The sequence below is a fragment of the Myotis davidii genome, unplaced genomic scaffold, assembly GCF_000327345.1.
Source record: "Myotis davidii unplaced genomic scaffold, ASM32734v1 scaffold10, whole genome shotgun sequence".
Classification (NCBI taxonomy): Eukaryota; Metazoa; Chordata; class Mammalia; order Chiroptera; family Vespertilionidae; genus Myotis; species Myotis davidii.
In genome coordinates, this window is record NW_006283544.1 from 111,787 (window position 1) to 124,430 (window position 12,644).

Consider the following 12,644-nt stretch of genomic DNA (forward strand, 5'->3'; position numbering starts at 1 on the left):
GGCCGGTTGCTATGATGCACACTGGCCACCAGGGTGCAGATGCTCAATGCAGGAGCTGCCCCCTGCTGGTCATGCCACTTCCATATGGGGAGGGCCACTCAGCCAGAAGCTGGCTCATGGCTGGCCAGCGCATTGGTGGTGGCAGGAGCGAGCTCTCCCCCGTGGTAGCACTAAGAATGTCCAACTAACGATTTAGACCCGATCCCTTGGGGACCTAAGCTTTTAGTCGGACATCCCCTGAGGGCTCCCTGGCTGCCAGAAGGATGTCTGACTGCAAGCTTAGGCCTGATCCCTCGGGGAGTGGGCCTAAGTTTACAGGTGGACATCCACCAAGGGGTCCTGAACTGTGAATGGGCGCAGGCCAGGTTGAGGGACCCCTTCCTCCCCCCGAGTGCACAAAATTTTGTGCACGGGCCTCTAGTACTTAAATAATTAAGAGTCTTTACCTACTTGATAATGTACAATCATATTCTCTTCTCCTGAAAGACTTTTGCCTACAATTGTATTTATTTCTTGTTAAGGTGAAATATCACTTGTCTTGAAACAGATGTGAAATTATCCTTATTAGGTACTTTTCTTTGACGTTGGTATTTTAACACTGTGATTAAACCAGATGGAAGACAATTCTTTTTTTCTTTCTTAAAAAAAAGGAGGGGTCGGGGAAGAAAATAAAACACACAGGCTAACCAGGTACTTTCAGATTCTAGTTGCCATAACAACTTGAGTCAGCTTCCGTCATTAAATCATCTTTTGATCACACTTATTTTGTGTGTTTTTTTTTTTTTTGTAAAACAAGTAAGGGATTCGTTTATTTCACTTAATTATTTTCTATTGAAGACAGCTCATTGTCTATTTCATTAAAAGCAGAAGAGGACTATAAACTCCCCCTCAAAACTATAAAGCACAAGGGCTCCCCAAAGGAAGCTTGGCAGTATTATATTGCACTTCCACAGATTTTTAATGATATATTTAAAGGGTATTTTGTTTCCATGAAAATTAAATATTTCTGGTGATTTTACACCAGGTGATTTTATGAAAATTATCCATATTTTTTTTTCTGTTTCAATAGGCCAATTCAAAACTTGCTTATGATAACACTACCCAAATATATTGCATGAAAATGCTTTCCTTCTGGCCTCTCTTGTCTATTGTTTAATCTCGGGGTCTGAACACATCTGGAAAACTGAAGTCAGTGGGAAGTGTGAGAAGATGGAATCTTGCTTCCTAGCAACAGCACTTGGGAGAAAATAGGCTCATTTGTCAAGTGACCCCAAAGCAGGAAATCAGGAGGCGCTGGGAATGATAATAGCATATGCAAGGTGCAAAACATGTCAACATTTACCTTTCCAAAATGGAATATTCAATGTTTTCTGTGAACATGATGCCTGAACTGAAAAGAAGTTGTGCAAAGAGCCACAATGGCTCAGTGTAGACAACACCTCATGCTTCTGTGATGAAGGAGGGCCAATTTGTGTGTGTGCATCCAACTCCTTCACAGATTGCTACTTTTGTAAAATATCATAAAAATAAAATATTTAGAAAAGTGAGATAAAATAGCCACTAGAAAATACAAAGCCAAAAATTTAAATAATAGTCAACCAACATATCTTTCTGATGAACTGCTTAAATGTTTCTAAACACCCTCAATTTCTGTGCAGACGTCCTCAGGAGCCAGAAACAGTGCACAGGCCAGCACGAGGAAGCAGACCACCGCACTCGAAAACAGCTCTGCTTCAGAGCTGAGTTCCTCCAAATTTTGAGTTTCAGAATCACCTGGGTGTGGGTTAAATGCAAATCCAGGAGCCCCATGCTCAGAGTAAGGGGGCTAATTAGCATTCCTAAAACTCTCACAGGTGCTGCCTATGTAAGAATAGCAATGCTAGAGAAGACTTGATCTGCTATATGACACTATTGTGCTTTCACTGTGGGTATCTGTTATACTACAGCATAAAAATCCCGAGAGCTGGGTGAGGGTAAGATTACCCAGGAGGAGAGATATGCAGCTAAGGCTTAAATTCCTCCAGTGGTTCCTCATCATATCAACACAAAAAGTAACTATCATAGCTTAGATCACAACATTTTTCAAGATCTACTTCATTCCACCAATTTTACCTTTTTCTACACTCCCTGTCAATATGGAATGTGGGCTGCAGCTACAAGGAATTATGGGTAGGTGGATTCTGACTGTGCCAGAGTCCTCACCTTCTAGAGCTCTCAGGCTTTCCTTCCCTGTGCCTGGAGGGTATCTCCTCTTTTCACCTCAATTCTGCTCCCTTCCTTTTATTCATTCTTTCAACAAATGTTCTTAGCTACCTGATAGGATTTTTATGTAAGGTTTAAATAAGGTCATGCATTTAAAGGGCTGAGTAAGGAAAATAGCACATGAATAACACTTGGTGATGATGGTGATGTCGACAATGATAATGGCAAGGAGAATGAAGTCATATACAGACTAGAGAGTCTCTAACACTTTGCTTTGTTACTACTGATTTTTAGATCACCACAATTAGACTGTGAAGGTTCACTGTAGGAACTGATGTTCACATCAACAGCTTTGTTATAGAGAGTTCTCTAGGATACAGTAATGTCTTCATCAGTGTTTGTGGACAGGATGATGAAAACCTGAAGGACTCTTGAGATACAACTATGCTTAACCCTATTTTTCCACTGTGCCATGTTGTATCCTTTAAAATTTCCTTTATTTCTAGCCTCTCTATTACAGAGTAAAAAACAAAACCAAAAAAAAAAAAAAAACAACAAGAAAAGACTCCCTTTCTATCATTTTAAATAATCTGTGGGAAAAGCAATTTATTTATTAATTTAGATTATTTCAGACTTTTAAAAAAAGGCTAAGGATTCATCATTCATGTCAATGGGAAGGGGCTGTGACAGTTGTGCAGGTGGGTCACTCAGATCTCCCCTCAAGAAAGAACTTGCCCTTCAGCTGCAATGGTACAATTTCACACTCCGTCTCAACTTGCAACTGAAGGCCACACTCCTTTAGAACAACCCCATTAGAGGACTGAGAATGGGAGGGGAGTGGGACTTAGTTGTTTCTGCCTAGTTCAGGATTCCTCTAGTGAGGGTTTTTCCTCTAGAACTTCATCTGAGCTGGCTGGGACTTTCTGATCTGTGTCCTGGTGTGGGGCTCTTCTCCCCAAGCCTGTTTTCTTTCATAGGTGTCTGATCAGCAATGCTGTCTGAAGGCTCTCTCTGCCCAATGCTGCATCGCTCGCCTCTCATCTTTCACAGGTGTTACTTATTCCCTGTGTACAAGCATGCCTTGTTTCATTGTGCCCTGCTTTGTTGGGCTTCACAGATGTTGCATTTTTTACAAATTGAAGGCAAGATCCTCCACCAGCAAAAAAAGATTACAACTCACTTTATTGCCATCCTCACTTTGTTATGGTGGTCAGGAAGCCAACCCTCAATATCTCTGAGATATGCCTAGACTTCCAATTTTATCTCAGTGTTTTCTTTCTAATGGCGTGGAAGCATAAAAATACAAAAATGCTGCTTTTGGCTTTCTCAATGGGATATTAAGCATTGAATGAAACGGGGGTCTAACTAGGGAAAAACTGGAGCAACATAGATGGAGACCTGCTGTGAGCACCTCCCGCATTTATCTGAGATGAGGCGCAGAGAGAGGAATTGTGTCTCCCACCTGCTGAAACACACGCCATGCTTTACCCCCTCCATGTGTTTATCACTACTGCCATTTGAACTGCTCTGTTTCTATCTTACATTTTCTCCACTGTGTATGTTCCTGATGCTTTCAGACTCCAGGACCCATATTTGCAAGCCACTCTTCATCTTGTTTGTATTCAGAGAAGCAGCACAGCCTCTGTTGGTGTGTGAAGGCAATTTCAGGGGCCTTCTTGATTATTTAATAACTGAGAGCAGGAAGAAACAGCCACCTTATTTTTATATACAGACAAAAGTTGTAGCTATGTCAACATAGGAAAAGATAAATTTATTCAAACACCTAGTAATAAATCCTGAGGAAAGTTTGTATGAAATCAGTGGTTCTTATACTCTTTTGGAGTCTCAGATAACTTTGAATATGACACAAAAGCTATAGACCCAATCCCTAAATATAAGAAGCACTACTGCCTATTATACGCTTGAAGAGCTTAAGATATTTATTCTGCTATCATCCTATCAGTTTAACCAGTGCTTTATTATTAATCATGAGTACATACTAGGATGATCTTTTGCTATATGAATTAATGTTTTTCAGTCATGGTCGCTAGTGTTTAATTAATGTCAACTTGGCAGTTTATGGAACAGTCCCTCGAGTGCTAGCTACAATGTTTTCTCCCCCTGATATTGACAAGGCACCTTCTAGATAGAAACCAAAACTCTATCCCTTCTCTAACGTTTGCAGGACCTTGGCTTCATGGTTCTCTGCTTGGGCCAAACCTACATTGAAGGACCCATTCACTGTGATCTACCATAGTCAGTGATGTGCCTCTCTGTGCAGAGGCTCAATGGTTTGTGTCACAATTTCCTGGAAAATTCTCAGGCCCCTTTGAGAAGTTGAGGGAAGCTATAGACTCTTTAAAAATGTACATCACACAAAATTTTGTATATGATATCAGGAGGTCCATAGACCTTCCGAAGCCCATCCATGGACATTCTAAGAGTCTATGGCCCTATTTTGAAGATCCTGCTGTAGATTGTGAAATTCATTGCTTTTTTTCTATGATATTCAGCTAATAGAATCAGAGGCAGCGGGAAAGCATATGGGAGCAGTCAAACGTGCCCTGAAGGCACAGTCACCAGGCTCTGCCTTCCTGGACGATGAATGTTCAGACATTATTCATTCTGGGAGAGACAGGTCTCCAGTTTCTCTTCCCAAATGTGGAAGAACAGAAGCAAACTCACTAAGTGTGGATCTCACGATCCGTTACAGAATTGTGATTAGGGCAGCAGAACAGTCCCTCAGGCTATACTCTCTCTCCAATGAGAAGGCAGAACTTAATGCACTTTGCAAATGACCATTTTAAATATGACCCGACTTCTATAAGGGGCTTCAATCCAGACAAGAACACAAACACAAGCCCTGGCCGGGCAGCTCAGTTGGTTAGAGCGTTGTCCTCACACACCAAGGTGGCAGGTTGATTCCCGGTCAGGGCACATACAAGAATCAGCCAAGGAATGCATAAAGAAGTGGGACAAGAAATATCTATCTCCCTCTCAAATTAATAAAAATAAATTTTTTTTAAAGAAAGAGCACAAATGACAGTAGATTAACAGGGGTCCCACCACATCATTAACTTGAGCCTCAGTTTCTTCACCTTTAAAATGAAGGATGTTCCAGACCAATCTATGCAACAGAATTTTTTAAAAGTTCAAATTAAACAGTTAAACAAAACAGTGAATATGACAGTTACATTTGTCAATGCTAAAGGCATTTGTTTAAAATTGTGTTTGATGGAGTGGTGCCCTGCAGGGTCTCTGAGAGCACAGTACTCCCCGTGTCCAAGCCAGGCCTCCTCCAGAATAGCTCCATTTCACTCTTGTCTATGGGGGTCTGTGGAGAATTTCCATGGACCCCCCACTGTTTTCAATTTGTATGTTAAAGATGAGGTTAAAAGCTGAGAGCTACTGCCAAATGAATACCAGTTATGAGATAAAATATCCCTGGTTCATAATCTTCCCAATAAAAAAAACAATTTGATTTACCATATATACCTATATATGTGAATGTATGTACACATATGTATATGAGTGATAAATATACATATGTGGGAGAGATATACATATATACACATATATCTGTATTTACTAGATAGATGATAGATATATTGGGTTCACAGAGGATTTTCAGGAATGCATCTATTAAAGGAAGCAGGGTAGGCTAGTGTTTCTCAGGAGAGGGGAAGCTATGAAAGCAGCAATAAAAATAAAAAGAATCAGATGAGCTGGGTTTGAATCCTGACACTGACCTTTAGCACCAGCATGACTGAACAAACTCTTTTCTGCATTTGTGTCCAGTTTCCTCAATTGTGAGCTATTAAAACTGATACTTGCCTTGTTGTGAAAATTAAATGAAAAATTTAAATGCCTCGTAGTCCCATGAGAGACCTTATAAGATTACTGGTAGGATAACTTTGATTCCCCTGGGATACTACTCTACTACCCTATTCCTCTTTTTTTTTGTAACCAGAATTATGTGTAGACATTTATATCTCCCATTTTGCTCCAGCTTCCAGAAAATTCAGAGCCCATTGTGAAGCCCAACAGCAACAACCCAGCTGACCCGTTGAGTCTGCAAATTTGTATTCTTCCCTTGGCTACTGTTAAATTTCTATTTTAGTTAAATTTTCCTTGATCTCCATTATCAATTTAACTACCTTTTAACATGGACTCTCTTTTAAGCTGTTCCCAACCCTTTGTGGAGCAAAGCAGTGGAAGTAGAGAGAAAGAGAAGGGAGGAGGGCAGGGGAGAATGAATCTAACTTTCCCCCCTCCATATACAGCCCAATAAGCATTCATAAAAAGAAAAGTATAGTATGATTAATCTGGTTGTCCATAGTGTCTGGGAACTACTGCATTGACGTTTCTAATTGATGGCACTTTATATCTGTAAGTACCTTCACTTTCCCAAGATGCTGTGTCCATGACATAAGTATATCACTGGTAACAGAGTCCATTATGGCAAATCTTTCTTGGCACTTTATGGAAGGTACCAGTGAGGATTGAGAAGAACATAGTCTTTCTCCTTTTTTTCTCTCTCTGTTATCACAGTTTGGGTTATTAATTGTAATACACTGGAATCTTGCTATAACAACCAATCTTTGCAACCAGCCACATAATTTATTTATGTACCTAGAAATATTCCTGTAAAACATCTATATTCTATAGATGGGATAGATAAATGGTAAGTAATGACAGAAAGAAAAATCCTCTAGGTCTCAGAGGAATCTAATATTTCAAACTTACTACAGACAGCCTGAAGATAGTTAACATATATAGTAGTGACTGTATCAAGATTTAGTACTGTGGGGGAAAAAATTGCATAAAAACCAACATTTTGCTATCACAAGGGTTTGAGAAAGAGACAATTAAAATGCAAGAAACAGCTCTAGCCAGTTTGGCTCAGTGGATCGACAGTTGGACCGCAGACTGAAGGGTCCCAGGTTTGATTGCAGTCAAGGGCACATACCTAGGTTGCAGGCTCGATCTCCTGCACTGGTCCCCAGTCCAGGTGCTCCCAGAGGCAGTCAATGGATGTGTCTCTCTCACATCGATGTTTCTCTCTCTGTCCCTCCTCTTCCTTCTCTCTAAAAATCAATGGAAAATTATCCTCAGGTGGGGATTTTTAAAAAAAAGAACAAAATGCAAGAAACAGCAGTCTTGTTCATATAAAATTTTATATGAATATTTTTACATAGGCTATCTTTTCACCAAAGTTTCAACTATTGCTTTTATGCTATGACTTCCAATTTTACAGCTTTGTCCTTGATTGTTTTTTTATCTTGAACCTCAAACCCAGCATTTTAGGAATACTCTACTTGGGATGTCTTGCAGCATGCCAAATTTAATTTGTTAGAAAATGAACTCCTCCTCCTCCCTGTCCAACTGCTTCATTAGGTAATTCATGTTCACAAATGACTCTTCCATCCTTGCCTGATTGCTCTCAGATAATCCACATGGCTGCCCTGCAGACTTGGTTTTAGGGAAGAAGCTGACGGGACCGGTAGAATAGGCAGAAGCTCTGGTCCACACCCTCTATCTCCCAGATGGTTGTTCTCGCTCCCTTCTTTGTGCTCTTGAAACTTCTGCCCATGCCTCTGTTATAGAATGCAGCTCACTGCTGTGTGGCTATCTGATTCATGTCTTTTCTCTTTGAGGTTTGAGCTCCAAGGATAGAGAAAATGTCCTGCTGCTTTAATGTACTCAGTTTCCTAGAGTTTCTGAATGAACTCGTAATTCTTTTTGAAATATTTATTGAACACCTACTCTGCACTAAGGGCTGGAGATATAATTGTGAAGATGACAGACTTTGTCCCTACCCTCAAACAGCTAGGAACATAGACCAGAAGGGCAAAATGCTGTTATAGTGTAATTTCAGATGCTATAAAAGCACATGGGAACTTAATCTCTAGGAAGAAAGGGTAGAAAACAATTTGGACCAGGATGAGGCAAGATAGGTGCGTAGACCACAAAATTTAAGGCGGCGCTCATTCTTTTGGAGTTGTGCAAGTGTAGGGTTAGAACCTGATAGTAACTGCCTCCTTAAATTTTGCTTCCTTGGCATTTCACTCTAGTTCTGACACTGATGGAAAACTTATACTGTTTATATATATAGGAAGTCATTTACAAAAGTATCCCAAGGCAGGTTGGTAGAGCCTTAGAGACCAGTATCCTCTCTAGTAGGAAAGTAATTATTTTATAGGACCTGGGAAGACTCCCTTTTATTAAAGGAGGTGCTCAAGAGATTAAGCAAAATCAGTTTCAATAGGTTAATAAGTCCACAAACACAAATATAGGAATAAGAAAAATTTGAGTAAAAAATGTGCTTATATAGTGCTAGTAATGGTATCCGTGTTAAGTAGAGATGTCACAGTGTAATAGGGCAATAGCCTCCAGTGTTTCACCCTTTACCAGCTGTGTGGCCATGGGAAACCATGTGCAGTACTTTCTCTATAACTCAATTTCTTTATCTGGATCATGGAAATAATAATAACACTACTTCCAAGGGTTGCTGTGAACATTAAATGAGCAGATCTATGTAAGGAGCCTAGAACAGTGCCAGGCACTTTGTGAACACTCAGCAAATGCTAATTAATGTATAATTCTTTAATTCCTCTAACTCGTCGTAGCAGAGACACCTGGAATATGTACTCTAGAGAGAATGATGGGTTGAATACCAAAAATATTTGATTTGAAATTGGAGAGAATCTTAAGAATTAGCTGAGATAGTTGAACAACAACTCTCAGGACATCCTGCACAGACACTTAAAACTAGCATGTTCTTAATGAAAGCATCCCCTTTTTCCTTCCATCCTCAACCTGAAGTTTCCTATCATAATTAATGGCAATAAAATATATTCATTCTTAATCACATCACCCAGTGTATCTCCACTTTCAAACAGGTATCATTGTGTATGTGTTTAATAATTTGCTCCCTCACCTAAAATGTAAATTCCCATGAGGGCACAGGTTGGTCTCTTGTGTGAATGGCTATATTTCCACTACCTCGTAGAGTGCCTGACACATAGCAGGCACTTAACTATTTTTGAACAAATGAATGAATGAATTGTTGATGATTTCTCAACTCTTCTCCATCCTTTCCTCTTAGTCTCCAATTGATACAAAATCTGTCCATTCAGTCTCCTGAATATCTCACATACCCAGTGTTCTGTCCACACTGCCACTGCACTGTCCTGAGCATCACCATCTCCACCTGGAATCCTGACATGGCCTCTGACCTGCTCACCTCCTGTCAGTGTCCCGTTCCCTCAGAACAGTCTTCTTAGTCCCTCAGGGTGCTCTTACTAAAATGGAAGTGCTCTGCGGCTTAATATGCACTTCCCATTATGGCATATAATGCTAAGGTTCTGAGTGAGATGGCAGACATATTTATAATCTAAGTTCACTATTCTAAAAACTTCATTGTATAGAACAATAAAAAAATAAAATCTTTTAAAGACAAATAATTTTTTCTCTCTAATTCCTCTAAGGTTATGCATTTGGGAATTCTTTAAAAATCTGCTTCTTGCTTCCTTCAGCCCCCTTTTCTATGCTTGACTTCCTTTTTATTTTTTGGTTCAGTTTCAGTTGTTAAATTTAATTACAGTTGGTATACAATATTATATTGCTTTCAGTTGTACAATAGAGTGATTCAACATTCATATATCTTCCGGTGTCATCACCACACTAATTCTAGTAATCAGTTGTCACCATGCAAACTTATCACAATATTATGTACTATATTCTCCTTTACATTTTCACCTATTTCACTTCCCCCAATTAATTTTTCAAATATAATTTCTGCCCCTTACTCTCTTCTCCTACATGCAAATATTAGAGCACTTGATGCTATCTCAGAGGTCCCCTATACTATCTTCATATTTCAGAATTCTTTTTTTATTTTTATTTTGCTGTTTTTATTGGCTCTGTCTTGCAGGTCTCTTATCCTTTCTTTTATGTTAACTAACCTGCTGTCTATTCCTAAAATATTTCTTTTTTTTTAATATATTTTATTGATTCTTTACAGAGAGGAAGGGAGAGAGATAGAGGGTTAGAAACATCGATGAGAGAGAAACATGGATCAGCTGCCTCCTGCACATCCCCAATTCCTAAAATATTTCATGCTTCTCAAAGACCCCACCAATTGGAAGCCTGGTAGTTTGTCACAACTGGCTGGTACAAGATAGTCTGGCAATATACCAGAAGGAATGAGTTAGGTAGGCATTATTACCAAACTCCCTTGACCTGAAGAGGTTATTTATGTTTATCTGGCAATAAAGGAGTAGCTTGAATTGAAATAGCACTCTGCCATGTAGAACAAAGAAGCTGGCTATGTATGAGCCAGGAAGCAGGCCCTCACCAGATACTGAATCTGCTGGCACCTTGATATTGAACTTGCCAGCCTTGAGAACTATGAGAAATAGTGTTTTTAAACCACCCAGTTTATAGTATTTTTGTATATCACCCTGAATGGACTAAAACACCTAATGGTAATAATTATAAACTCTTGACAAAATTTAAAAACAACAACTACTACTTTAAAGCCACTGGAAAGTAAACAAAAGCAAGCAGCAATTGAAGATGATATAACTTTTTTTTTTTAACTTTTCAAACAACACTGAGCAAGATCAACTTAGCCCATAACTCATATGATACACACAATTAACTTGAAATGAATTACATCCCTGAGTATAAAAGATAAACTATACTAGTAGTTTCTAGGATAAAATATGTGAGATTATATCCATGACCTTGGGGTAGACAAAGGTTCTTAGACAGGACTCTTAAAAGGGGAAATCTTACAAACTGTACTTTGTCAAAATTTATAATTTCTGCTCATTAAGACACTATTTTCAACAGCATGGATGGACCTGGAGACTATTACACTAAGTGAAATAAGCCAGTCAGAGAAAGATAAGTATCATATGATCTCACTCATATTTGGACTCTAATGAATGAAATAAACTGATGTGATGAACAGAATAGATCCAGAGACATAGAAGCATGAAACAGACTCATAAATTTCAGAGGGAAGGGGGGAATGGGTAGGTGGGGGAAAGATTAACTGGGGAACTAAAATGCATATATGCATAGCCCATGGACACAGGCAATAGTGTAGTAAAGGGTTGGGAGGGATGGGTGCGGGGTGAAGGGTGTCAATGGAAAAAATAAACAAACAATATCTATGGGTGTCAAATTGAGGAGACAGAAGAAATCTAGGTGGTCAGGGACTGGACCATAAGGGGGAGGAAGTAGAATTGGGGAACCCAGTTAGGTGGAAGTTACTAAGCAAGCCAGCTGGGTAAGGAAAGAAGGACACTTACAGGAGAGGTGAGCTTTAAAAATGTATGGTTGTTGCTAAGATAGTCTGCAGATAACCAATCACAAGGCAGTGAGGATATAACCAATCTCAATGATATTGCTAAGACAGAATTCTTTAAAAGCACCAATCAGGAGCTAGCAAGGCATATATCCTATCTAATAAAAGAGAAACATGATAATTAGCGTACATCCGCTACTCTTCCCATTGGCTAATCAGTGAGATATGCAAATTAACTGTCAGCCAAGATGGCAGCTGGCAGCCAGGAAGCTTGAAGCTAACATGAGGCTTGCTTGCTTCAGTGACGGAGGAAACCAACTTTCCCCGCCTGCCTTGCCAGCCTCTGAGCTTGCAGTTTGAAACATAGTTACAAATATAGAAGCTAAACAAAACCCCAGAAACCTGCTTTCAGCCTGCCGGGATCTCAGAGCTGGAGTTGATACAGTGTTTCGACTATAGAACCCAAACAAACCAGATACCTGCTTTCAGCAGCAGAGGCCTCAGAGCTAGAGCCAGAGCTAAAATTGGCCCAGAATAAAAAAAAAGAAAAGAAAAAAAGGAGCAGTTGGGAGCTTCAGTGACCCACCAGCCTGAAAACAGCCCTCAGCCCGTCACCCAGGCTGGCCAGGCACTCCAGTGGGGACCCCCACCTAATCCAGGTCACCCTTTAGGGCAAACCAGCCAGCCCCCACCCGTGCACCAGGCCTCTATCCTATATAGTAAAAGGGTAATATGTCTCCCAGCACCGGGATCAGTGGAGCCGCGAGGCCTCCCAGCGCCGGGATCAGCGTGACAGGGGGCAGTGCCCAAACCCCCTGATCGCCCTGCGGCTCTGTGTGTGACAGGGGGCGGGTTCACAACCTCCCTATCGGCCCTGCTCTGTTCGTGACAGGGGAAGGTGCCCCAACCCCCTGATCAGCCCTGCTCTGTGCCTGATAGGGGGGAGCTCCCCAACCCCCTGATCGCCCTGCGGCTCTGTGTGACAGGGTGCGGCGCCCCTAACCCTCCCCCCACCATGGGCCCTGCTCTGTGTGTGACAGGGTAGAGCCATAACCTACCCATTGGCCCTGCCCTGAGTATGAGAGTGGGTGATAGAGGGCGACGCACCAACCCCCTGCTCCGG